Source organism: Coloeus monedula, assembly GCF_965178545.1.
Source record: "Coloeus monedula genome assembly, contig: HAP1_SCAFFOLD_73, whole genome shotgun sequence".
In the NCBI taxonomy this organism is placed as follows: Eukaryota; Metazoa; Chordata; class Aves; order Passeriformes; family Corvidae; genus Coloeus; species Coloeus monedula.
The window spans coordinates 457,454-483,953 of NW_028120821.1; the positions used below are offsets into that span (position 1 = coordinate 457,454).

Consider the following 26,500-nt stretch of genomic DNA (forward strand, 5'->3'; position numbering starts at 1 on the left):
AGAATCCCACTTTTGGCCATTTGTTCCTGGAGGAGAAGGACGTTTCTTTTCCATGGGAAGAAATCACGGAGCCCCAGCGTTTGGAAGGCAGATGAGAGGCGACCGCCAGAGGCCAAGGCCAGCCAGACCCGTCTGTCCTGGCACCTTTCGTCACAGAGCAATCCTTTGACAGACGGAATTTTGGAGGCAGAATTCCACTTTGGACCACGGGCCCCTGGAGGAGAAGGACAGTTCTGTTCCATAGGAAGGAAAGCACGGAGCCCCAGCACTCCAGGGGCAGATGAGAATCAGCCCTGGACATGCCAAGGTCAGCCAGAGCTGTCAGGCGGCCCCGGGAGCCCAAGGCAGCCAGAGCTGTTCCACGTTCCCTTGGTTCCATGGGCCCTGCAGGGTCACTGTAAGAGCCTAATAATAAGAGAAAGGCTCCAAAAAGTGCTTTGTCATTATGACTGCTTCAAAAATGCCTCGTCATTTGGTCTGCTTATCATAAAATGGGCGGTACAGACCATGGGTAGCTCGCCTTGAGGCCCATAAAAAGGAAGGTGAAACTGGTGCAGGTGTGGAGGGAAAAGCGAGGGGCAGAGTCCCTGACCTTTGCCTTTCCCCCCACCACCATCGCCTGCTGCCAGACACTCTGGGGCCTCCTGGAGCCGACGCTGCCCGCCTGAGGAGATCCCCCCTGATCCTGCACCCCTGGGCAGGGACAAGGAGGCCCTGAGGCCCCAGGGCTGCAGGGGTCACTTGTCCCCTCCTGGCCTCAGGGCCAGGGCCAGCAGCCGTGGCCAAAGGGCTGCACAAGTTGGCTCTGTCAGGGCCTTGCAGCTGCTGCCCATCCCTCTGCCCTCTGCAGCCCAGGCTGTCCTACGGTGTCCCTGCCCTGCGCCTCTGTCCCTGCAGGCTGTCCTCATCCCCCCGGCTGCCCCACCTGGCTGGCCCCTTCCTTTGCTGGCAGCTCTGCGTCCTGCCTGCCTCTGCCTGGGCACACAAAGCCTTGGGCTGCTCCAGGCTCCTTCTGGGGGATGTGTTGCAGCCCAGCCCTGCCTGGGAGGGAAATTCCCTTCTCCTGGTGTCCACTCTGGGCCTCCCCAGCTGCCCTGTCACAAAGGCCCCTTGGTTCTTTGGGGCCAGCAGTGCCACAGTGGCCCCTTGGTTCCATGGAACGCCACAGGGTCACAATGGTCCCCTTGGTGCCACCAGCCCTGCAGGGTCACAACGGCCCCTGGGTTCCACGAGGCCACGCAGGGTCACAGTGGTCTCCAGAGGAAGGGCAGCACCGAGCCCCAGGGTTTCAGGGGCAGATGAGACACAGCCACAGGAGGCCAAGGCCAGCCACATCTGTCTGTCCTGCCAGGTTTGTCTGGGAGCAGCCCTTGGATATTGGGAATTTGGGAGGTGGAATCCCAATTTTGGCCATGGGCACCTTGTTGAGAAGGATGGGTTTATTCCACATGAAAGAAAAGCACAAAGTCCAAGAGTTTGGAAAGAAGATGAGAGGAGGCCACCATGGGCAAGAGCAGCCAGACCTGTCTCTCATGGCAGCTTTTGTCTGGGAGCAATCCTTGGATAGACAGAATTTGGGAGGTAGAATCTCAGTTTTGGCCATGGGAGCCTGGATGAGAAGGACGGTTCTTTTCCTTAGGAAGGAAAGCACGGAGCCCCAGGAGCCCCAGGATACCCCAGAACCCACTGAGGAACGGGGTCCCCCCGGCCTCATCATGCGCAGCCTTCAGCTGTCTCAGGCAGAGCCCATCCCGCCCTCAGCAGCCCCAGCCCAGCCCAGCCCAGCCCTCCTGGGCAGGAAGCCCCAATGGCCGAGCCGGCCTGGGACACTTGCAGGGATGCGGGGGCAGCCGCAGCTTCTGGGGCCAGCCTGGGCCAGGCCCTGAGCGCCCTGCCAGGGAACCATTGCTGCCCCACATCCCATCTCAGCCTGCCCTCGGGCAGCGGGAAGCCGTTCCCTGGGGCCCGGCCCCGCAGACCCTTGGCAAGAGTCTCTCTCAGCCAGCAATTGCTGCTCCTCCCTGCTGCGGGGCCCGAGCTGCAAGTTGATTTTCTGCCGCTGGCCCCGGCCCAGCCCCGAGCCAGGGCCAGGACCTTGCCCTGGAGCTCTGCGGGTGCTGTGGAAAGCTGAGAGGCAGCTCTGGCTTCTCCACTTCTCCTGTGCTAAAGCTGCCTGGCAGAAGAAATGGAGGGACAGCTCTGGTGGCACAATCCCTCCCGGCCCAGGGCCCAGCGCTGGGAAGGTCTTTCCGTGCCGAGGCTTTGCTGCGGCCAAGGAAAGCTCCTGGCTCAGGGTCACCTTTCCTGCTGGGCCAGAGCCCCCGAGTGGCCCAGCAGCAGCAGAGAATTCCAGCACAGCCCCGGCACGGGCAGGGCGGCCCTGGGCGGGCTGCGGGAGCCGGCAGCGCCTGAGCTCAGAGCAGCTGAGCCCGGGGGCTCTTGGCCAAGGCCGAGGCCCAGCGAGCATTTCTCAGCTCGCAGGGCGGCCTGGAAAGGTGCTGGGGGGGATCATTCACCCCCCAGGGCGGTCCCAGTGGCTCCCAGGATTTCCATGTCCGTGCTCCCAGCGCTGCTCCCAGCCCTGATCCGTGGGGATGGCAATGTCCCGCTCCCTTCCCGGGGCAGGCTCACACCTGAGCCAGGTGTGCAGGGCAGGACCTTGCCCTGAGCCCAAGCCCTGTCCCCCCTGCAGGATCTGCTTCCCATCAGCCTCTTCCTCCTGCGGCCCCAAGCCCAGCTCGGTGCTGAACGAAGGGCGCTGGGCCGGGGTCATCCCCCGGCGGGGGCTGCGCACCCCCTCTGCCCCCTCCCCAAATTCCCTCCCGGGGCAACAGGGGCTGCCTCAGGAGCCCTGGGGCTCCTGGGGCTCCGTGCTTTCCTTCCTAAAGAAGAGAACCATCCTTCCCATCCAGGCTCCCATGGCCAAAACTGAGATTCTACCTCCCAAATTCTGTCTATCCAAGGATTGCTCCCAGACAAAAGCTGCCATGAGAGACAGGTCTGGCTGCTCTCGCCCATGGTGGCCACCTCTCATCTTCTTTCCAAACTCTTGGACTTTGTGCTTTTCTTTCATGTGGAATAAACCCATCCTTCTCAACAAGGTGCCCATGGCCAAAATTGGGATTCCACCTCCCAAATTCCCAATATCCAAGGGCTGCTCCCAGACAAACCTGGCAGGACAGACAGATGTGGCTGGCCTTGGCCTCCTGTGGCTGTGTCTCATCTGCCCCTGAAACCCTGGGGCTCGGTGCTGCCCTTCCTCTGGAGACCACTGTGACCCTGCGTGGCCTCGTGGAACCCAGGGGCCGTTGTGACCCTGCAGGGCTGGTGGCACCAAGGGGACCATTGTGACCCTGTGGCGTTCCATGGAACCAAGGGGCCACTGTGGCACTGCTGGCCCCAAAGAACCAAGGGGCCTTTGTGACAGGGCAGCTGGGGAGGCCCAGAGTGGACACCAGGAGAAAGGAATTTCCCTCCCAGGCAGGGCTGGGGTGCAACACGTCCCCCAGAAGGAGTCTGGAGCAGCCCAAGGCTCTGTGTGCCCAGGCAGAGGCAGGCAGGACGCAGAGCTGCCAGCAAAGGAAGGGGCCAGCCAGGTGGGGCAGCCGGGGGGATGAGGACAGCCTGCAGGGACAGAGGCGCAGGGCAGGGACACCGTGGGACAGCCTGGGCTGCAGAGGGCAGAGGGATGGGCAGCAGCTGCAAGGCCCTGACAGAGCCAACTTGTGCAGCCCTTTGGCCATGGCTGCTGGCCCTGGCCCTGAGGCCAGGAGGGGACAAGTGACCCCTGCAGCCCTGGGGCCTCAGGGCCTCCTTGTCCCTGCCCAGCAGCCTGGCAGGGGCCGCCCCATGGTGCTGCCCTGGGCACTGCACATCCCCACATCCCAGTGCCCTGGGAAGAGCCCTGAGCACTGAGGGAGGGACAGGATCTGCCTTGCCAGGGGCTGGGGCTCAGGCCTTGGCCCTTTGCACTCCTGGAACACAGCCAGCTTTGCTCAGCACCAGAGACACCTTTCCCTTGCTTGTCCCCCCCTGCCATCGCTGCCTCCAGAGTTCTGCTCTCACTGGAACCTGGGGACACTTTCACGTGAGTCGTGTCCCTCACTGGGACCCATTAAAAGTTAAAGAAACTTTGGACTTTGAATCTGACTTTGAGTTCTTGAGAAGTTTTTTGAAGATGCTCTGAGGGACTGAGTCTGATGTGAACAACACCAAAGGCCCGAGAGGGTCATTAAAGTCCTTGTGCTGCTGCTGTGCTGCTGAGCTGGGCTGGGCTCCTGGCACAGAGGGAACTCTCAAGCTCCTGGCAACCAAGGAGAGCTTCAAAGAGGCAGCTCTGCTGAGGAGCAGCTCCTCTGCCAGCCCAGCAGGGCTGAGGGCACTGCCTGCAGGTACCTGGGAGGAGTGAGCAGAGAGCTGGCTAAAGCAGCTGGGAGGGCAGCTCTGAACTCATTCCTGGAGAAACCTTCCCAGCGTGGGACACAGTGAGTCTCTGGCTGCAGGGATCCTCTAGAGCTGGCCCATGGCACGGCTGCCATGGCTGTGAGGATGGCTCTGCTGCCGTTCCTGCCTTGGGGGAGGATGTGCTGCAGAGCGGGGCTGCCCTGGGCACCGTCAGAGGGACAGGGCAGGATGGCTCCTGCTGCCAGGGCCGGCTGCAGGCTGTGAAGGTGGGCAGCAGCCAGGGGTGCCCAGGGCTGTCCTGCAGAGCAGCTCCTGCAGCCCTGAGGGCTCTTTGCCAGGCCAGGGCATCTGCCACCTGCCAGGGGCAGCTCTCAGCCTGCCTGGCAGCTCCCCATGGGCGGTGCAGGGGAGCTGTGGCTGCAAGGAGTGACTCCTGCAGGGCAGGTCCTGCTGCTGTGGAGAGGCTGCTGTGGGGGCCAGGGCTGCTCAGAGCTCCAGCTCATGCCCAGCTCATTTCTGAGGGGGTTTTTCATGAGCACATTCAGGGCAGGAGATTCCTGCTTGAGTCTCTGCTTTCCTCAGTCTGTGCTCCCACTTTTCCCCGGCTCAGCTTGGTGGGAATGGAAACTCAGCTGTGCAGGTGGAGCAGGGGCTGAGGCTCTTAAACCATCCCACTGAGGATTCCTGGGAGCCTCAGCAAGTGCCTGCACCTCCGCGGCCTCCAGATCCAGCCAGCATCACCTTTCCATGGTGCCCAGGCCCGGGGGAGCTGCTCTTTAATCCCCGCAGCCCCGAGCGGCTGCCGGGCAGGGCTGGCCCAGGGGCTGGGCTGGGCTCCGGCAGCAGCGGCAGGGACGGAGCCCGGGCCGCAGGAGCAGCTCCCGGCTGGGACAGCTCCAGCAGCAGAGCCGTGGGCAGGGAGGGAGGGAGGCAGCGCTGAGGGCAGCCCTGCTGAGGGGAGCTGTGGCAGCTGCCGGGCCTGCCCTGCAGTGCAGACACCGCCCTGAGCAGCGCAGCCCCGGTGTCCCCTCGCAGCCAGCACAGCCCTCAGCCCGGGGGCTCGGGGCCCTCAGCCCGGGGGCTCGGGGCCCTCGGTGCCCTCCTGGGCCGGCAGAGCAGCACCAGAGATGAAGGGCATCTCTGCGGCCGCGGGCCCGTTCCTGCTGCCCGGGGCCTGAGGGCGACTGTCCTGCCCTGGTGCTGCCCGGGAGGGGCTGGGCAGCGCTGCGCAGGGAAAGGCTTTTCCTCAGGGCCCGGCTCTCTCTCCTTGCCCTGCTCAGCTGCTCCTGGCGCTGCTCAGGGGCTCTCTGGGAATGGCAGCTCGAGCTGCAGGCTCAGGCCCAGCCCTGGGGCTCCTCCTGTGCAGGCTGAGCACAGCAATGGGGTGTCCCAGCTCCCTGTGCCCCGGGAGCTCTGGGCACGCCGGGCTGGGAGGCTGGCAATGAGCCGGCTCTCCTCCAGCAGGGCCATGGACAGGACCCTCGCTGTGCCCTCGGGATGCCATCCCAGCTGTGAGCTGCCTTCCAGGGGACACTGGGGCCAGGAGTGTCCTTGGCCAGCAGTGGGGCTGAGACTCTGAGAAAGGCTGAGCCACTTTGCTCGGCTGTGGGTCCCTCTGCTCTCAGCTGTGCCAGGCTGATTTTCAGGGGAACACAGTGACTGCCCTCGATCTCAGGAAGGGCAGCTGGGGACAGATGGAGCAACAGAGCAGCTCCCCTCACCCTTCTCTGAGTTACAGCCAATGGTCTTGCCTTGCACAGCTCTCTGCTCTCCCTGGCACGGCAGGAAACCCTCTCAAAGTGCCTTTGGCCGTCACCGTTCCTTAGCCCTGGCACAGGAGATGCTGCCCAGCTCCTCTGCCTCAGGAGCACTTTGGGCTGATGGAGTCCAGCCCCAGGACCGGCCCCTGTCCCCATTCCCATGTCCCCGCTGAAGCAGAGCAGAGCTGACTCCTCGCTGTCCATGGGCGCAGCCCCTGCTCGTCACAGCAACGGGGCCAGATCCCAGCAGAGCTCCAGGCACGGGGCTGAGGGAAGGGCTCTGAGAAAAGGAAAATTGGGGGGCAGGGCCGGCAGAAAGGGCTTGGACATTGCTCAGCAAAGTCTCCCCTGACTCCTCACTGTCTCCTCCTTCAACAGCACTCCATGGCCAGAGGCTCAAAATGTCCAACAGCAGCTCCATCAGCCCCTTCCTCCTGCTGGCATTGGCAGACACGCGGCAGCTGCAGCTCCTGCACTTCTGCCTCTTCCTGGGCATCTCCCTGGCTGCCCTCCTGGGCAGCGGCCTCATCATCAGCGCCGGAGCCTGCGGCCAGCACCTGCACAGCCCCATGTTCTTCTTCCTGCTCAGCCTGGCCCTCACCGACCTGGGCTCCATCTGCACCACTGTCCCCAAGGCCATGCACAATTCCCTCTGGGGCACCAGCCACATCTCCTACTCAGCATGTGCTGCTCACGTGTTTTTCTTTCTCTTCTTCCTCTCAGCAGAGGATTTCCTCCTCACCATCATGTGCTACGAGCGCTACGTGTCCATCTGCAAAGCCCTGCACTACGGGACCCTCCTGGGCAGCAGAGCTTGTGCCCACATGGCAGCAGCTGCCTGGGCCAGTGCCTTTCTCTACGCTCTCCTGCACACGGCCAATACATTTTCCCTGCCCCTGGGCCAGGGCAATGCCCTGGGCCAGTTCTTCTGTGAAGTGCCCCAGATCCTCAAGCTCTCCTGCTCACACTACAAGCTCAGGGAACTTGGGCTCATCGCTGTCAGTGCCTGTTTGCTCTTTGGCTGTTTTGTGTTCATTGTTTTCTCCTATGTGCAGATCTTCAGGGCTGTGCTGAGGATCCCCTCTGAGCAGCCTTTTCCACGTGCCTCCCTCACCTGGCCGTGCTCTCTCTGTTTGTCAGCACTAGCATATTTTCCAACCTGAAGCCCCCCTCCATCTCCTCACCATCCCTGGATGTGGCACTGTCAGTTCTGTACTCGGTGGTGCCTCCAGCCCTGAACCCCTCATCTACAGCCTGAGGAACCAGGAGCTCAAGGAGACCCTGAGAAAACTCTCTGGACTTCTTTGACTGCTGAAGAGTCCATAAGGAATATGAAAAACTCAGATGCCCCTTAGATCATATGTCTTATTTTTCCTTTGTTCATTATACAGCAAATGGTATTTCACTTTAATAATATTTTTGTTATCACTCTCCCAGTGTTATCTGACCCCAGACACATCCTGTACATGTGGATCCAGGCTCCCTGTACAAACAAACACACTAAAGAGTCCAGCAGAAATTATTTGTCTCTGTTCCCATCTGTCACATCTCCTCTGGAGCTGGAGCTGCAGCCCCAGCACCTGGGAGGGCTCAGGAGCTCCCAAGCTCAGCTGCCACACAGAGAACTTGTGGGCCTTGGGGTGCCCCTGTCGGCCTCAGTGCCCAGAGCCTTTCTGCTCCTTCCCCCTGGGGCTGCTGCTTCCCTGCAGCCCTGGCCACGGAGAGCAGCAGAAGCGGCCGTGTCCAGAGCAGCAGTGCCAGCTCAGGGCCCTGTGGGGAGCAGGGGCTGGGCAGCAGCACAAGGCAGCCCGGCCGGCCGGGACACCTCAGCTGGGGAAAGGGATGTCCAGAGAAGGGCAAGGGAGCGTTTCTGTGCCTGCAGGGTGCAATCCAGAGGAAGCTGCTGCTGCAGGCACCGGCTCTGGCCAGGCCCCTCTGTCCCCTGCCCAGGGCTGCTGTGCTGTGCTGTGCTGGGCAGAGGGGCTTGCACTGAGGGGCAGAGGCAGCCTGTGCTGGGCATCTCCTGGAGCCGGGGCCGGGAGTTCTGCGCCGTCCCTGGGCTCCATTTCCCCTGCCATGGGGAGCTCCAGCCCTGGGGCTGCTGTGGAGGCTGACCTCCCTCTCTGCCCCTCGGCAGCTGCTGGGCCCTTCAGAGGGGCTGAGCAGTGGGGGGAGTGCCCCCAGTGCTGGCACACCCCGGGGACACCTTCCACTGGCCCAGATTGCTCCGTCCAACCTGGCCTTGAACACCTCCAGAGGTGGGGAGTCTGCAGCCTCTCTGGGTAGCCTGTGCCAGGAGCTCACCACCCTCACGGGGAAGAATTTCTTCCCAATATCCCATCTAAACCCGCCCTCCTTCCCCTCATGGACATTCCCCTTGTCCTGTCACTCCAGACCTTGTCCAAAGTCCCTCTCCAGCTCTCAGAGCCCCTTTAGGCACTGGAAGGGGCTCTCATGTCTCCTTGGAGCCTTCTCTCCCCCAGGCTGAGCAGCTCCAGCTCTCCCAGCCTGGCTCCAGAGCAGAGGTGTTCCAGCCCTGCAAGTGTCCCGTGTGACACTGCAGGACTTCGTGTAACCAAGGGTCCATTGTCACACTGTGGGACATAAGAGACCATTGTGACACTGGGGTGCCCCATGGAATCAAGGAGATCACTGTGACACTGTGGGGCCCCAACCAAGGAGATCATTGTAACACTGTGGGGCCCCATGGAACCATGGAGACCATTGTGACACTGTGGGGCCCCATGGAATCAAGGATCCATTGTGACACTGTGGGGCCCCATGGGATCAAGGAGACCACCGTGACACTGTGGGGCCTCATGGGATCAAGGAGATTACTGTGACACTGTGGGGCACCATGGAATCAAGGAGATCACTGTGACACTGTGGGACCTCATGGAATCAAGGGGCCATTGCGACACTCCCGAACCAACAAGACCCCTCTGTAACACTGCAAAACCTTATGGAAAAATGGGTCCATTGTGACACTGTGGAACCAAGGAGACCACTGTTACACTGAAGGGCCTCATAAAACCATGGAGATCATTATGACACTCTAGGGCCTTGTGAAACCAAGGAGACCATTGTGGAACTGCAGGGCCTCAAGGAATAAGGGAGACCATTCTGATTCTTCAGAGCCTTGAGGAACCAAGTAACCTTTGGGACACTGCAGGACCAAGGGGACCATTGTGACACTGTGGGGCCCCGCAGAACCAAGGGGCCATTGTGACACTGCAGGGCCTCATGGAATCATGGAGACCATCGTGACACTGCTGGGCCTGATGGAACCAAGAGGCCATTTTGAAACTGTGGGGCTCCATGGATCCAAGGAGACCATTCTGACACTGACAGGTTTCACAGAACCAAGGGGCTGTTGTGTCAGTGTGGGGCTCCAAGGAACCAAGAGGCCATGGTGACACTGCAGCCCATTGTGAAACAATGGAATCCACTGTGACGCTGCAGGGCCCCATGGAACCTTAGAATCAATAGTGACACTTGGGGGCCTTGTGCAACACAGAGGCCATTGTGACATTGCAGGGCTTCGTGTAACCAAGGGTGTCGTTGTGGCACTGTTGGGCCCCATGGAACCAAGACCACTGGGACAATCCGGGACCTCATGGAACCAGGGGGCCATTGTGTCACTTTGGGGCCCCATCAAACCAAGGCAACCATTGTGACACTGCAAGGCCTCATGGAAGCAGGGAGATCACTGTGAGGCTGTTAACAAAAGTCAGTAAAAACAAAAGAACCTCCTTAACACCAATGTAGCACTAAGAAGAAGAAGCAGCATTCTTTATTTGGCTGGATGGATGAGGGGATAGCTCCTCCTAAAGCCATGCATGCTGAGGACAGGAAAGTTCCTGTTTATATCCTGTGTTTTACAGACATGTTCAGTGATTGTCCCAGAATAAACATGCAGATGATAATCATTTCCCCAAAATCATTAACATATTTTCCCTCCCCTTTACACATGCGTTCTTCTGTTCTGGGGGTCTCTTTGGGGGTCCCTGGTGATCAGTGACCCCAAAGTCACGCCTGACTGCCTGGGGAACTGGTAAAAGTTCACAAATGAGGCCGGTCACTTTCCAGTTCTCCTTCTTACACAGTGGGCAGTGTGCAGTTCCATGGGCCAGTGGGTTTGGAAGAACAAGCATTGTGTCAGATCAACAGGTGTGGAAGATTTATCATCTGATAACATCCCCGCCTTTGTGAAGATTGTCTTCTCTTCCTCGCCTTGCATTAGCAATCATGGTTTTTATGCAGCTCAAAGGAAAGTATCATAATTAAAATTATTACTATGATCACAATTATATTTTGCAAAAGTGAGGCTAACCAGCCAGTCAGAGAAAATTCAAATCCATTAAGTATTTTTTCCAACTCGTTACTTTCTAATCCTGCTCTTAATTCCCTGCTGGATGCAGCAACCGATTTTATCCTCTCTACCCGATCATCCCATCCAGCATCACATTTGGAATGTGCACACAACAAGTGTTGCTGTCTCAGTTCAAGAATCCACACACTCCCTGTCCATGTAGCAGCAATAGGGCTAAAGCCAATCTGCTCTGGAAGGTCATTTTAGCTGGGGCTGGCAATTGTTCCTTTATTTCAGCAAACCCCAAAGGAGCTGCATTCACTGAAGTTCCCATTGGCAGAGCCCAATGGTGTGTGGCTGGTCTGTTCCTAAAGGCAGATGTTTGCAGAGCAGAGATGGATTCTAAAATCCATCCCGCTGGAGTTCCTGCACTGGGATGTTTCCCAGTTTCATCCTGTCACAGTCTGGTTTAAACCCAGAAAAGCAAAGAAAGCTAAGTCTCTGTGCATAAACTGGAAAGAACTTAGAAGGTTCAAAATATTCCCAGAAACGAGATTAAAACCAAATGAGATTAAATGTTGATGCCAAAAAACTGATGTATTTTTGTTAACAGTAGAGAGGCAAAGAGAAAGAAAGAGAAAAGTAGAGAAAAGTTAGAAAAAGCCAAGGTTATTTTAAAAAAATAGCATAGGATCGGTCACCATCACACTGTGCTACCTTTAGTGCTGCCAAGATGGGCTGGGGGGAGCGAAGCAGGTTTTGCTCTTTTTTCCTGTCGTTTGAAGCATCTTATCCGCCTTCTCCGGCCTCGGGAGCAGTTTGGCTGGAATGCGGCCGCCCGTCCCCCGAGTGTCAGGCGCAGTGCCCGGTCCTGCAGCCGAGCCTTGGCCCGCTCGCGGTGCTCCCAGCACGGGACGCAGCAGCAGGGCAGGGGCTCCACAACTCACTCGTGGCTCCGGCCCAGGGGTGCAGGATCAGGGGGGTTCTCCTCAGGTGGGCAGCGTCGGCTCCAGGAGGCCCCAGAGTGTCTGGCAGCAGGCGATGGTGGTGGGGGGGAAAGGCAAAGGTCAGGGACTCTGCCCCTCGCTTTTCCCTCCACACCTGCACCAGTTTCACCTTCCTTTTTATGGGCCTCAAGGCGAGCTACCCATGGTCTGTACCGCCCATTTTATGATAAGCAGACCAAATGACGAGGCATTTTTGAAGCAGTCATAATGACAAAGCACTTTTTGGAGCCTTTCTCTTATTATTAGGCTCTTACAGTGACCCTGCAGGGCCCATGGAACCAAGGGAACGTGGAGCAGCTCTGGCTGCCTTGGGCTCCCGGGGCCGCCTGACAGCTCTGGCTGACCTTGGCATGTCCAGGGCTGATTCTCATCTGCCCCTGGAGTGCTGGGGCTCCGTGCTTTCCTTCCTATGGAACAGAACTGTCCTTCTCCTCCAGGGGCCCGTGGTCCAAAGTGGAATTCTGCCTCCAAAATTCCGTCTGTCAAAGGATTGCTCTGTGACGAAAGGTGCCAGGACAGACGGGTCTGGCTGGCCTTGGCCTCTGGCGGTCGCCTCTCATCTGCCTTCCAAACGCTGGGGCTCCGTGATTTCTTCCCATGGAAAAGAAACGTCCTTCTCCTCCAGCAACAAATGGCCAAAAGTGGGATTCTATCTCCCACATTCTGTCTATCCAAGGATTGCTCCTAGGCAGGAGCTGCCAGGACAGATGGGCCTGGCTGGTCTTGGCCTCCTGGGGGCCACTTCTCATCAACCTTCAAAACACCGGTGCTCCACTGTGGGAATTAACAGCAGGTCAGCGAGCCTGTCTGATTCCGACATCGATCTTAGCACAATCCGTTTGTACCCATGAGAAACTTAGTGTGAACAGAAGCAAGACACGTAAACAACAGAAAGAGAAAACAGCAACAAGGCTGCACCTGGTGTTTTTCTGAACACTCAGAATGCTGATGCTATAGGTAACCAATAACAGGATGTTGCAGTTAAATAATAGCCAATGACTCTGTTGTAGAAGTGAAGCAACCAATGGATAAGTTAATGAATGATAAACATACAAAAGTGTATAAATGACACTGACTTTTTAGAATAAACAGCCTTTTGCCTGGGGTTGTTGGTGGGGTTGGTGTGTGTCGTGTCCGTCCCAACAGCAACTCTCCACCCTTTCCCTACAGTGGAAAAGAACCGTCATTCCCGTCCAGGTGCCCATGGCCAAAACTGGGACTCCACCTCCAAATTTCTGTCTATCCAAGGATTGTTCCCAGATGAAACCTTCCAGGACAGACAGCTCTGCCTGCCTTGGCCTCCCAGGGACCACCTCTCATCTTCCCATGGAATTAAACATCTTTTATGTCCAGGCATCCATGACCGATATTGAGAATCCACCTCCAAAATTCCAGATATCCAAGGATGGCTCCCAGACCAAAGCTGCCATGAGAGACAGATCTGGCTGCCCTCACCCATGGTGACCACCTCTCATCTTCTTCCAAAACATTCGGACTTTGTGCTTTTCTTTCATATGGAAAAAAACCATCCTTCCTGACAAGGCGCCCATGGCCAAAATTGGGATTCCACCTCCCAAATTCCCAATATCCAAGGGCTGCTCCCAGACAAAAGCTGCCATTACCATCAAGTCTGGCTGGCTTGGCCTCCTGAGGGCCAGATCTCACCCACCTTCCAAACCCTGGGGCTCTGTGCTTTCCTTCCTATGGAACAGAACTGTCCTCCTCCAGGGGCCCATGGCCAAAACTGGGACTCTACATCCAAATTTGATTATGTAAGGATTGTTCCCATATGAAACTTGCCAGGACAGACAGCTCTGGCTGGCCTTGGCCTCTTGGGGGCCACCTCTCATCTGCCTTTGAAACACTGCGGGGCTGTGCTGTTCTTCCCAGGGAAATAAACTTCTTTCAAGTCCAGGTGTCCATGGCCAAAACTGGGAATCCGGCTCCAAAATTCCGTATATCCAAGTACAGCTCCCAGACAAAATTTGCCAGGACTGACAAGTCCAGCTTCCCTTGGCTTCCTGAGGGCCAGCTCTCAGCTGCCTTTGAAATGCTGGGGCTATGTTTTTCTTCCTGTGGAACAGAACCATCCTTCTCCTCCAGCTGCCCATGGCCAAAATTGGAATTTGGCCTCCAAAATTCCATCTATCCAAGGATTGCTGCCAGACAAAAGCTGCCAAGGCCAACAGGTCTGGCTGGCCTTGGCCTCTGGTGGCCGCCTTTCATGGATCACAGGGATACAGTTTGTTTTATCACAGATACTGTCCATGGTCAGATCCACCCCTCGGTCTCGTGCCCACTTATAGGTGGCATCTCTGCCCTGATGGCCTGAGGCATCATGGGCCCATCGAGCTAGGAACAACTCTCCCTTGTGTTTCCAGTCCAAGTCTACCTGTGACACTTCTATCTTTGCAGCCTGATCTACCTGCTTGTTGTTTTGGTGTTCCTCATTAGCCCTACTCGTGGGCCCATGATGCCTCAGGTCATCAGGGCAGAGATGCCACCTATAAGTGGGCACGAGACCGAGGGGTGGATCTGACCATGGACAGTATCTCCCAGGTGATCCATGACTGTGAGACATGCGCTGCGATCAAGCAGGCCAAGCGGGTGAAGCCTCTGTGGTACGGTGGGCGATGGTCCAAATACAAGTATGGGGAGGCCTGGCAGATTGATTACATCACACTGCCTCAAACCCGCCAAGGCAAGCGCTGTGTGCTCACAGTGGTAGAAGGCACCACAGGATGGCTGGAGACCTACCCTGTGCCTCACGCTACTGCCCGGAACACCATCCTGGGCCTGGAAAAGCAAGTCCTTTGGAGGCATGGCACCCCTGAGAGAATTGAATCTGACAATGGGACTCATTTTAAGAACAGCCTTATTAACACCTGGGCTAGAGAACATGGCACTGAGTGGGTGTACCACATCCCTTACCATGCACCAGCTGCAGGCAAAGTGGAACGGTGCCATGGATTGTTGAAAACCACCTTGAAGGCACTGGGTGGGGGAACTTTCAAAAACTGGGAACAGCATCTGGCAAAGGCCACCTGGTTAGTTAACACCTGAGGTTCCACCAGCTGAGCTGGTTGTACTGGGTTGAACCTGAGTTGATGGACAGTCTTTTAGACCAATGACACTTCTCACAATTTACATATTTAAACCGCACGGAAAGAATGGATTTCCCCTTTTTGTCGGAGCTCGCCTGCTGGAAGGTGGGGGGGCTCCGAGCCTCCAGGCCCCGCCGGGCCGGGCCGGGGCCACTGCCCCTTTCCCCCTTTCCCAACACTACGGCACGGACCCTGGGTCGCTGGGGGGGACTGTCCCAGAGCCGCAGGCAGCTCAAACCAGCCATGGACTGCCACAGCTAAACCCATCCAGCGCGGCTTCTGGGGACAGGCAGGTCCCTCTCCTCTCCATGCGGAGCCGGCGGAGCCAGCGGGAGCCGGCAGAGCCTCCTGTCTGCAGCCAGCACACTTCGTGCTGAACTGAAGAGGACACCACGCAGCCAGCAGCACAAAGGGAGCGAGGCTTTCCCCACCGTAAAGCCCGAACAAGAACACCCTTCAATGTGGCGGCTGCAGAGTCAGAGAGGAAGAGAAGTGAGTCCTGTGGGACGGAGCTGGAAATGGCGACGGGAGAAAAGAGGGCGGTGCCGCGATTCTGGCGGGCAGCTTAAAAGAAACCTTCTTGCATGCCGTGGTAAGAAACTGTAATACCACAAACTGTTTGTCTCTTTAATCCATTTGAAGAACATGGGGGGATGGAGAATCCTCGTGTGGCCTGTGAAGATTGTGAAGAATGCCTATGCCAGGCTATATAGAAGTAGTAAGAGGCTGCTAGAGACTTGTGGCGAAGAAAAGCCTTTGTGTGCAGGCCAAAATAACTTATCCTTAAAAAGATGAATAACCCCATGTGATGGCCCATGTTTTGCAGTGTGAAGAAACTGTGAGATTTTTTCATGGAAGAGATGCTTAATACCAGAGCAGATTGATTGTTTCCGGGCAGGTCTGCTGTTGGTGGCAGTTTGGGAACCACGTGCAACTGAAGAAAAACCCTTTTTCCCTTAAGCATAAGAGAGAGACTTTTCAAGAACTGCAACACTGACTAACATCCCATGTTCTGTTATCCTTTGTGCGAGCTGGGTAAAAGGAGAGAAGTGCTGGAAAGGGGGTGGGGGGGGATTTGCTTTAATTTCTTGCTATTTTCTCTTTACTTTTAATTCTATTAGTAATAAAACTCTTTCATTGTACTGTTTAAAGTTTGTGCCTGCTTTGCTTTCTCGTAATTCTTATCTCACTGAGGAAAATAAGTAAGTAATGAATATTTTGAACCAAAACAACTACAAAAGGTAATAAAAATGAAAGAAGGAAAGGAAGAAAAAAAGAAAGACTGAAAACATGAAACCAAAAAGAAAATAAATGTTAAGAAAAGTCAAAAAAAGAAGAAAGAACAAAACAAGGAAGAAAGAAAATGACAGAAAGAAAGACATGAGAAAAAATAAAAGTCCAAGAGAACCAAAGAAAGCAAAAATAGAAAGAAAGACGAAAAACAGCAACAAAGAAAAGAGAAAGAAAAAAGGTAAAAAAATGAAGGAAAGAAAAAGAAGGAAAGAAAAAGAAGGAAAGAAAACACAAATCAACAAGAAATTTTAAAAAGTAAAGAAAAAGGGAAGAAGAAAGAAAGACTAAGTAATGTGAAACAAAAAAACTTTTTTAAAAAAAGAGGAAAGAACCAAAAAAGAAAGAGAAAAGGAAAAAAAGAAAGACACAAAAAAAAATAAAAGAAGAAAGAAAGAAGAAAGCAACAAAAAAATAGGAAAAAGAAAGAAAAAAGATGAAAGAATGAAGAAAGAAAGCAAGCTAAAAGAAATCCAGGAGAAAATGAAACCCTTGTGCCACTGCGGGACCTTGTGCAGCCAAGGAGAGCATTGTGAGAGTGCGGGGCCACGGAACCAAGGGACCATTGGGACCTTGTGGGGCCTCCTGGACTCAAGGGACCATTGCCACACTGTGGGGCCTCATGGAATGAAGGGTCCATGGTGCCACTGCAGAGCCAAGGACACCATGGTTACACTGCGGGGCCATGGAACCAAGGCACCATTGGGACACCCCGTGGCCTCATCCTCTGGAATTCCAACACATCTGAGGGATGGCAGCACCTGCAGGCACCACAGAAGGATTCTGGGGAGAGCCTTTGATCCCTGCTCCAAAGGACATCAGAGAAAGAGCCCTGCTCAGATAAAGGTCCTTTTTCCTTTTTCCTTTTTCCTTTTTCCTTTTCCTTTCCCCTTTCCCTTTCCCTTTTCCTTTCCTGGTGTAAACTGTTGACCTGCCTGTAAGGTGCAGCAAAAGTTTTGCAGGGTTTGGTTCAAGTTCCCCAAGGTGGGAACAGGGAAGTGTTCAAGTCCCTTCTAAGAGAAGGCTTGGAGTCTTTGTGCCATGACTGCCTGGGATGCATGGAACAAGTGTGTTCTGGCAGACTCTGGGACCTCGAGAGCAATCCCATGCAGGAGCCAGCACTGGCCCTGCACCCTGGTGGGAGCAGCGTGGTGCGGATGGGAAACGGGCAGCTGGGTGTGCAGTGGGAACCTCGAGCCAGGTCCTAGAAGGCCAGGCTTTAGCTTTGAACAGAGCAGCACAAAAAGCAGAATGAATGACCTTGCCTAGAAATCCCTGAAGGACAAAGGGTGACCATATGGACTGATTTGAACTCTGGGTTTGCAATAATACACGCCCAGGGAGCCACATGGAAGGAAAGGGCACAGAGGTCTCCAGTGAGCACAAAAAGAAATCAGTCACCTACTGCAGAGTGTGCCAAAGCCAAAAGAAGTGGCCCTGATGCCCTTGTAAAGCCCATGGGTTTGGAGACTCCCCAGGTAATCCAGGGAATCCATTGGCTGACCAAACAGCTCTAGAGGGTGCTGCAAAAGCTCTCCTTGCACTAATACCTAGCAAAAACGGGAATGTTCTGCAACAACAACCAGATTCCAGTGATCAGGACAGGCAGTCAGCCCCAGCAGCAGCAGCAGCTACGGAAAATCCCAGCAGGTGATTGGTAACCCCGTGTGGGCACGTAATTGTAGCTCCACAATTCATGTAGAACGGAACTCAAACATCAGGAACCACAGGAGGAAATGGAGAATCTGGTGGCCAGTTTACAAAGGCATCTAGTAAGCACAAAAATGGCAAAAAATGATAGATCAGTTGTTGAGAAAGATGGGATTGGTTTTGAAGGAAGAAGGCTGCCTGCAGGGCTCGTTAAATGGGAATCACCAGGTGATTTTGGCCAACTGATTTTGCAGAAGTGCCCAGGCAGAAGGGGCACTGGCACACTTTGGCATTGATGGATCCTTTTTCTGGATGGCCAGAAGCTTTCCCATGTGGCACCAACAAGCCAAGGGAAGGCTCAGAAGTTTGGCTGAAATGAATATTTAATAGCACTGGGACTAACTCTTGTAAGCCTTAAAAGGTGCATGGTTCTCAACAGATCATTGGGGCTGGACTCGCCTGTGCATCCTTTCCAACCAGGAGATGCGGTGTGCATCAGAACCTGGAATTTTGGAACAATCCAGCCAAAGTGGAAGGGACCATCTCAAGTCCTCCTGGTAACCTACCCTGCACTCAAGGTAGAAGGAATCCAACTCGGGCTTCATCACATGTGGGTAAAACCAGCGAGCACACATTAAACACAGCAGAAACAAGACTGACTGACACCGTGGGGTTTGGGGTTTTACATAAATCCTATTGTTTGAGGTATTGAATATGATTTTCTAAGGGGATACTATTTATTGGATCTAGATGAAGATGATCAATAATTGTGTATCTATAATAATAATAGAAACGATGTTCCTGACTTCTGGGAAGGGAAATGCAGTTTTCAAAGTCAGTGCGAGATGTTGGCAGATGACAGAATGTAACCCCTGTAACAGCTTGTTTGCCAACACCAACCTCTGCAGAAAATCCAGTTCCGTGGGGAGCTTCAGTCAGCAATTTGACAAAAATCTGGGAACACGTGTGGGAAGGAAATAGCACCCAGGGCACCTGGACAGCGATGGAAGGAGAATATTCCTTACCATGGACACATCAGAACAATACTGCTGAGAATTGTAACATCTCCAAAGCGGATCTGGAAATTACCTCAGGAAATATTGATCAGCTGACAGATTGCACTGATACCCCCTGGGGCTGTCAAATTCCAGCAGTATGGAATGGCCCTCAGACAGGACACTGGGAATGTTTCCAGCCAGTTCAGGGGTGTCTGGGCTGGGCAGGGAGCCCAGGTCTCCCACAGGACCCCTTAGAGGTGGGTATAAAATATCCAGATTTAACAAGGTCAAGGCCAAAGGATCTGAGGACCAAGGAAAAGTGGGATTGCCCTGGGACAGACACTTGAGCTGTTTGGAATGCTGAGGTCCAGCGGCTCCTGGCTGTGGCCCAGGCTCTGAGGCTGGGCTGTGTTTGTAGAAATGATTCTGCCTTTCTCAGGGACACCTGGGCTGAGCCAACAAACAAGGAGCCTTGGAGAGGCACAGAGTGTCAGCAGGACACGGTCAGATCCTTAGGAGCCCCAGGATGGGTGGGAAGGGATGGAATTTGGAGCACACGTTTGCCCCTGGGAGAATCAGGAGCACCACGGACACTGGGGGTATGAACGTTCCGTCCCTCGTGCAAGGAGTCACCACCGGGAACCCGACTGTGGGGAAAGGTTAAAGGGGATGGAACTGGGAAACATCCCAGTGCGGGAACTCCAGCGAGATGGATTTTAGAATCCATCTCTGCTCCGCAAAGATCTGCCTTTAGGAACAGACCAGCCCCACACCATTGGGCTCTGCCAATGGAAACTTCAGTGAATGCAGCTCCTTTGGGGTTTGCTGAAATAAAGGAACAATTGCCAGCCCCAGCTAAAATGACCTTCCAGAGCAGATTGGCTTTAGCCCCATTGCTGCTACATGGACAGGGAGTGTGTGGATTCTTGAACTGAAACAGCAACACTTGTTGTGTGCACATTCCAAATGTGATGCTGGATTGGATGATCAGGTAGAGAGGATAAAATCGGCTGCTGCATCCAGCAGGGAATTAAGGGGAGGGTTAGACAGTAACTGTTTGGATAAAATATTTAGAGGACTTGGATTTTCCCTGACTGATGGTTGGCCTCACTTTTGCAAAGTCTAACTGGGATCACAGCACTACTTGTGCTTATGACACTTGCTTTGAGCTGTGTAAAGAACATGGTTGTGAAAGCAGCTGAGGAACTCGTGGGATGTGAGTAAAGGAGCAGAGTGAGGCTTCTGAAGGCTTGAAGGGAAGAGAAGCTTCACAGCCCTCCAAGGGGGGGAAATTTGCCAGATGAAAAACCGTTTGCACCTGGTGGGTTCATACAATGCTTCTTCTCCAAAAGCCACTGGCCATGGAACCGCCCAAGGCTGATTCTGTGGGCAGCAACCAGCCCAGGTGTGCCAACTTTCACCAGTTCACCGGGCAGTCAGGGCTGGCTTTGGGGTCAGCGACCCCCAAGGGATCCCCAAAGAGACCCCCAGGGCAGAAGAAGGGATGTGCAAAGGGGTGGGGGAAATCTGCAATGATTTTGGGGCAATGATGATCGTGTGTGTGTTTCTGGTGGGACAATCTGGGAATGTGTCTGTGAAGCACAGTCTGCAAACAGGAACATTCCTGAACTCGGCACCCACGGCTTTGGGAGGGGCTCTCCCCTCGTGCATCCGGCCCAATAAAGAATGCTGCTGCTTCGTGCTGCGCTGGTGCTGAGGAGGTTTTGTTTCACTGAAGTTTTGGGAACACCTCTGTGCCTGTGTCACAGACCCACAGAGCAGCTGTGATGTCAGGAAGGGGCTGTGTGACATCACAGAGTTGGCTGCGACATCACAGAGTGGGTTGTGACATCACAGGGTGGCTGTTTGACATCATAGAGTCAGCTGTGACATCATGGAGCACCTTTGTGACATCACAGAGTGGTGCTGTGGCATCACAGATTGGGCTATGACATCACAGGGCAGAGGTCAGATATCATGTAGCAGACTGACATCACAGAGCACTTGTGACATCACAAAGCAGGTTGTGACATCACAGGCTGCTGGTGTGACATCACAGAGTGGTCGTGTGACATCCCAGAACAGGCTGTGATATCACAGGGTGGCTGTATGACATCATAGAGTCAGCTGTGACATCACAGAGCAGCTGTGTGATATCACAGAGAGGACTGTGACATCACAGGTGGTGTGACATCACAGAGTGGCTATGACATCACAGGGTTGCTATGTGACATCATAGAGTGAGCTGTGACATCGCAGATAAGGCTGTGATATCACTGGGCAGAGGTCTGACATCATAGAGGAGACTATGAAATCACTGAGTGGTTGAGAATGTCCAACACCAAAGCTTCGAGCCAACAACAGCTCCTGGAGGGGATTCTGCCCTCTCTGCCTGTCCTGGGAGCCCAAGGGCAACGCCCCGGGCACAACAGCCCAGAGTGCTGGAGCACAGTGTCCCTGCGCCAGGCCGTGTTCCCTGGCTGTCCCCTGTCCCTCGGCTGTCCCCTGTCCCTCGGCTCTCTGGGGCCGGGGGTGGCAGCAGCCCTGGGAGAGAACAACCCTGAGCCCCGGCTGGGCCAGTTCCCCCAGTTCCACCCAGAGTGGGGCCCAGGTCACTCCCAGCATGGGCCCTGGGGCTCCCAGTCACCCCCAGTATGATCCCAGTCACTTTCAGTTACACTCAGTATGATCCCAGTCACTCCCAGGATGATCCCACTATGATCCCACCATGGTCCCAGGTGTTCCCATTCACCCGTCTGTGCCCCCCAGATTTCTTCTGCAGCCCCCCCGTCAGAGTGGGGGGTGGGGGCCGAGTGCTGGTGCCCCCCTGCCTGCAGCAGATCCAGCGGTGAGGGGAGTTCAGGGGTCCCTCAGCATTTGGGATCCCCTGGGATTTGGGGTGAACCCCCCGGGCCCCCCAGGATCTCCCTGAACACGCTGACGCTGCCCGTGCGCAGCGAGAAGGTTCATACCCGGCACGGGGTCCCCAGCTCTGTCACCGGCATCGCCCAGGTACCCCAAAACCTCCCGGGAATCCCCAACACCCCCCCGGGGAACCCCAACCTCTCCTGGGACCCCGAAAATATCCCCGGGACCCTCCAAAAACTCCCCAGGACCGCAAAGCCCCATACAGATCCCCCAAAACCCTCTCAGGACACCAAAATTCCCACGGGACCTCCCAACACCCCCCGGACCCTCTTGAGAAGGTTTATACCTGGCACGGGGTCCCCATCACCATCACCGGCAGGGACCCCAAAACAGCCTTGGGACACCCAAATATTCCCCTTGTGATCGCCCAAACCCCCACTTTGAGACCCCTGAAAACTCCCCTCGGGAACCCCAAAAAACCCCGGGACGCCAAAAACCCCCGGGACCCACAAAACCCCCCCAGGAGCCCCTCGCGAATGTTCACACCCAGCACGGGGTCCCCATCGCCATCATCGGCACCACCCAGGTACCCCCAAACCCTGCCGGGACCCCCCCAAAACCCTCCCGGGACCGCCAAACCCTCCCAGGAGCCTCAAACCCTCCCGGGGCCCCAAACCCTGCCGGGACCCCCAAACCCCCCCGGGGCTCCGCTGCCGGAATCAACGGGAGTGGTGTTGCCCTTTTAACGGGAGTTACAGTGGGCACCGACTTTACCGGGGCATCTTAAAGCGCCGATGGTAGAGCGAACCCCAACAATTCACCCGGGGGGCACTCTCCCGTTTGCTGCACTCGGGGGAGCCCCGAACGGCGACGGCTCCTGGGCTGAGCCCCGCACTCAGCCGGGGCTGGGGAGGGAACGGGGAGGGCTGGGACGGGCTTTGGGGTGCTGGGCTTAACTGGGGGACCCCACTGGAAGCCCTTTGCCGCTGTCCCACCTGCCCGGATCCCCCCTCTCGCACCCCTTTGCCGCTGTTGCCCCAAAGCTCCGCTGCCCCAGCTCGCTCTGGGGTGACCCAGCCCTTTCCCATCGTGGCCCGGCCCGGCCCCGCTGCCCCGAGAGCTCCCGGGCCGCGGCCGCAGGCACGGAGGAAGGGCAGGAGGGGGAGGAGGCGGGCCAGAGGAGGAGGAAGAGGAGGCACGGGGGGAAGAAGGAGGAGCCGGAGCAGGCGGAGGAGGCTCCAGGTGCGGGCAGCGCTCTCTGGATCCGCAGCCGCTCGGGCCGGGAGCATCGCCCGCCCCGCATCCCGCAGGTGCCCGGGGAGGGGAAGCTCGGCCCAAACATGCCGGGCGGTGTTTTTGGAGGGGGGAGGGATATTTGGAGCTCGCAGGGAATCGATTTGGGGCTCGCTGTTTCATGCTGTCTGTCGGGGCGGGCGGCGCGATGTTTGGAGCTTGCGGGACTCCAAAGGCGAGCCGCAGATGCCCCGGCGGGGGCGGATATCGGGGGGTCCCGGGAGGTGTTTTTGGGGGTGGCGGTGGCGGCAGAGCCCCGGCGGGGCCGGGGGGATGCGGGTCCCCCCGCGGTGGGGGTTGGGCTTCCCGGGCCGGGCCCTCCGAGCTCTGCCGGGGCCCCGTGGGGACGGCGCGGGGCCGGCGGGGGCGGGGGGACACCGGTTTTGGGGAGCCCCGGGAGAGCCGCGGCTTCCCTAAGCGGGACCCCGGAGAGAGGAGAGCCCCAGAAGGCCAAAGCGGGGAGCCCGAGAGGGGGGACCCCTGGGATTGGCGGGACCCCGGCGGGGGGGTCTGGGGGCTGCAGGGGCGGCACGGCCGGGAAAGGGGCTCGGGGGTGCCGGGGCCGGGAAAGGGGCTCGGGGGTGCCGGGGCTGGGAAAGGGGCTCGGGGGTGCCGGGGCCGGGAAAGGGGCTCGGGGGTGCCGGGGCCGGGAAAGGGGCTCGGGGGTGCCGGGGCCGGGAAAGGGGCTCGGGGGTCCCGGGGCCGGGAAAGGGGCTCGGGGGTCCCGGGGCTGGAAAGGGGCTCGGGGGTGCCGGGGCTGGAAAGGGGCTCGGGGGTCCCGGGGCTGGGAAATGGCTGCTCCCAGTATGAGCCCAGTTCCCTCCCCGAGTGGTTCCAGTTTCCTCCTCAGTCCCAGTATGAGCCCAGTCAGGCCCAGTATGATCCTGGTCACTTCCCCTCACTCCCTGCAGATTCCCTGTTGCTCCCAGTATGAACCCAGTCACTCCCAGTCACTCCCCATTATGATGCAATTTGCCCCCAGCACAGTCTCAGTTGCTCCCAGTTCCTCCCACTTTTGTCCAGTGTGTTCCCAGTTCTCGCAGTTGCCCCAGGATAGTCCCAGTCACTCCCAGTATGATGCCAGTCTCTCCTAGCAGGGCCCCAGTCACTCACAATTGCTCCTAGTTGCCCCCAGCATGGTCCCAGTTTTCCCCAGCACATTCCCAGTCACACCCAGTGTGGTCCCAGTCGCCACCCACATGGTCTCAGGCACTCCCAGTATATCCCAGTTGCCCTGAATATTCTTGTGGTCATTCCCAGGCACTCCCAGTTACCTCAGCATGGATCAGTTGCCCCCAGATTTATCCCAGTCACTGCCAGTACATCCCAGTTGTCACCAGCATGCATCCTATCATTCCCAGTTCCTCCCAGTGCATCCCCAGTAGGCTCTCAGCATGGGCCTGGCCGCTCCCAGTAACCCCCATTGACACCCACTATAATCCCAGGATGATCCCAGTCACTCCCAGTATGATGCCAGTGGCCCCCAGTGTGATCCCAGTTGCTCCCCGTCAATGCCAGCATGAGCCCAGTAGCCTCCAGTATGATCCCCGTGACTCCCTGTCTCTCCCAGTATATCCCAGTCACCCCCAGCATGCTCCCACTCCTTCCCAATTCTTCCCAGCTGCTTTCAGCACAATTCCAGTTGCTCACAGCCACTCCCAGTCAATCCCAGTATGATTCCAGTCACCCTCAGTATGATGCCAGTCTCACCCAGCATGGACCCACTGTGATTCCGGTATGATCCCAGTTGCCCCCAGCATAGTTCCAGTTGTTCCCAGTTCCTCCCAGTATGATCCCAGTTGCCCCTAGAATAGTCCCAGTCATGACCAGTTGCCCCCAGCATAGATCCAGTTGCTCCCAGGTGCCCCCAGCATGGTCTCATTTCCCCCCAGCATGATCCCAGCTGTTCCCAGTGTGGTTCCAGTCACCCCCAGTATGGTTACAGACACTCCCAGTATATCCCAGTTGCCCTCAGCATGCTTGTAGTCATTCCCAGGCACTCCCAGTTGCTCCAGTAAGGTTCCAGTTACCGCAGAATGATCCCAGTCTTTCCCAGTTACTTCCAGGGTCCTCCAGCATGATCCCAGTTTCTTGCAGTTGCCCAAAGTGTAGTCCCAGTTGCTCCCAGTATGATGCCAGTTGTGGTCTCAGTCCCCTCAGCATGGTTCCAGTACCTTCCAGTTGATCCCAGTTGCTCCCAATGTGTCCACATTTTCCTCCCAGCATGGGCCCAACAGCTCCCAGTAACCCCCAGTCAGGTTCCATTCACACCCACTGTAATCCCAGTGGCTCCCAGGATGATCCCAGTAGGACCCGTAGTCACTGCCAGTATGGTTCCAGTCACTTCCAGTATGGTCCCAGTGTCCCCAAATGTGATCCCAACTGCTCCCTCTCAATGCCAGTATGATCCCAGTTGCTTCCAGTCATTCCCAGTATGATCCCAGCTGCACCCAGTCACTCCCAGATAACTCCCAGTATTATTCCAGTCATGCCCAGAGTGCCTCCCTGTCACTCCCAGTGTGGGCCCAGTTGCTCCCAGTATGAATCCAGTCACTCCAAGTTCCTCCAAATACGATCCCATTTGCTCCCAGCATGGTCTCTGTTGCTCCCAGTCACCTCCAGTATGGTTCCAGTCATGTCCAGCACCTTTCCAGTCCCTTGCAGTCTGATTCCAGTATGATCACAGTCCCTCTCAGATACTCCCAGTATCATCCCAGTCAGTTCCAGTAGGATCCCAGTATGACCCCAGCATGGGCACAGCTGCTCCCATTATCTTCCAGTGTGGTTCCAGTTGAACCCAGTTGCCCCCAGTTCAGACCCAGTCACTCCCCACATGAGGTTGAGCGCTCCCTGAATTCACAGCCCCCACCCGTGGGATCATCGCCCCCCATCCCGCAGGTGCCCGGGGAGGGGGAGCTCGGCCCAGATATCCTGGGGGGTTCCCTGGGTTGGGTTTTTTGGGGGGATGTTTGGAGAATGAAGAACTCCAAAGGTGAGCAGAAAATGCCCCTTGTGAGGACATTGGGGGTCCCCAGGAGGTGTTTCTGGGGGTCCCGGTGGCGGTGCCAGCAGAGCCCTGGCAGCGGGCAGGGGGATGTGGGGTACGCCCCGTGGTGGGGGTTGGGTCTGCCCGGGTCAGGCACGGCCACCTCCAGCCCGGAGCCAGGGGGCTGCGGGACCCCTTGGGAGAGCCGGAGGGGGAACCTCGGGAGCCCCAGAGTGGGACGAGCAGAGAGGGGCAGTACCGGGAGCAGGGGAGCCCCGGCAGTCTGGAGGAGCGAACCCCTGTGACCCCCAGGGCCCCAAAGTGGGGAGCCCAGAGAGGGGGGAGCGCCGCCATTCGCGGGACCCTCAACAGCCTGGAGAGGGGCAGGGGGGACTCCTTGGACCCCCTGCACCCCGAAGCAGAGAATAAGGGGAGAAGGGACCTGGGGACCCCATAACCCCCAGCATCCCTAAGTGGGGAGACCAAAGGGGGGAGCTTTTGGATTCCTGGGACTCCCAGCAGCCTGGGGAAGGTGGAGACCAAGGAGAGAGGGGGACCCCAATAAAAGAGGGACCGCCAGCAGCTGGGACAGGGGGGAACCTGCAAACACCAAAGGGGAGAGACCAGAGACAGGAAACTCCTGAGAGGCTTTTTCAGAGCAGATTTTTATGGACACACAGTGCCCAGTGACTTCTAGAGATGGACTTGGGCAGAGGGAGCTTCAAACTCAATGTGCTCATCACTTGTTTTCCCCAAACCAGGATTTCCCACTCCCAACCCTTGGCCAGATGGAGGAGGAGGCTGTGAGGAAGAGGAAGATGCCCCGGG

At 56.7% G+C, this 26,500-nt stretch overlaps 1 pseudogene across 1 annotated transcript; it reads left to right on the forward strand.

Annotated features, from left to right (window-relative positions):
* Positions 1–6,565: 6,565 nt before the first annotated feature.
* LOC309585572 (olfactory receptor 14J1-like) lies at positions 6,566–7,472 on the forward strand (annotated as a pseudogene). The gene has a single exon. The product of its transcript is annotated as an olfactory receptor 14J1-like (transcript).
* Positions 7,473–26,500: the final 19,028 nt, after the last annotated feature.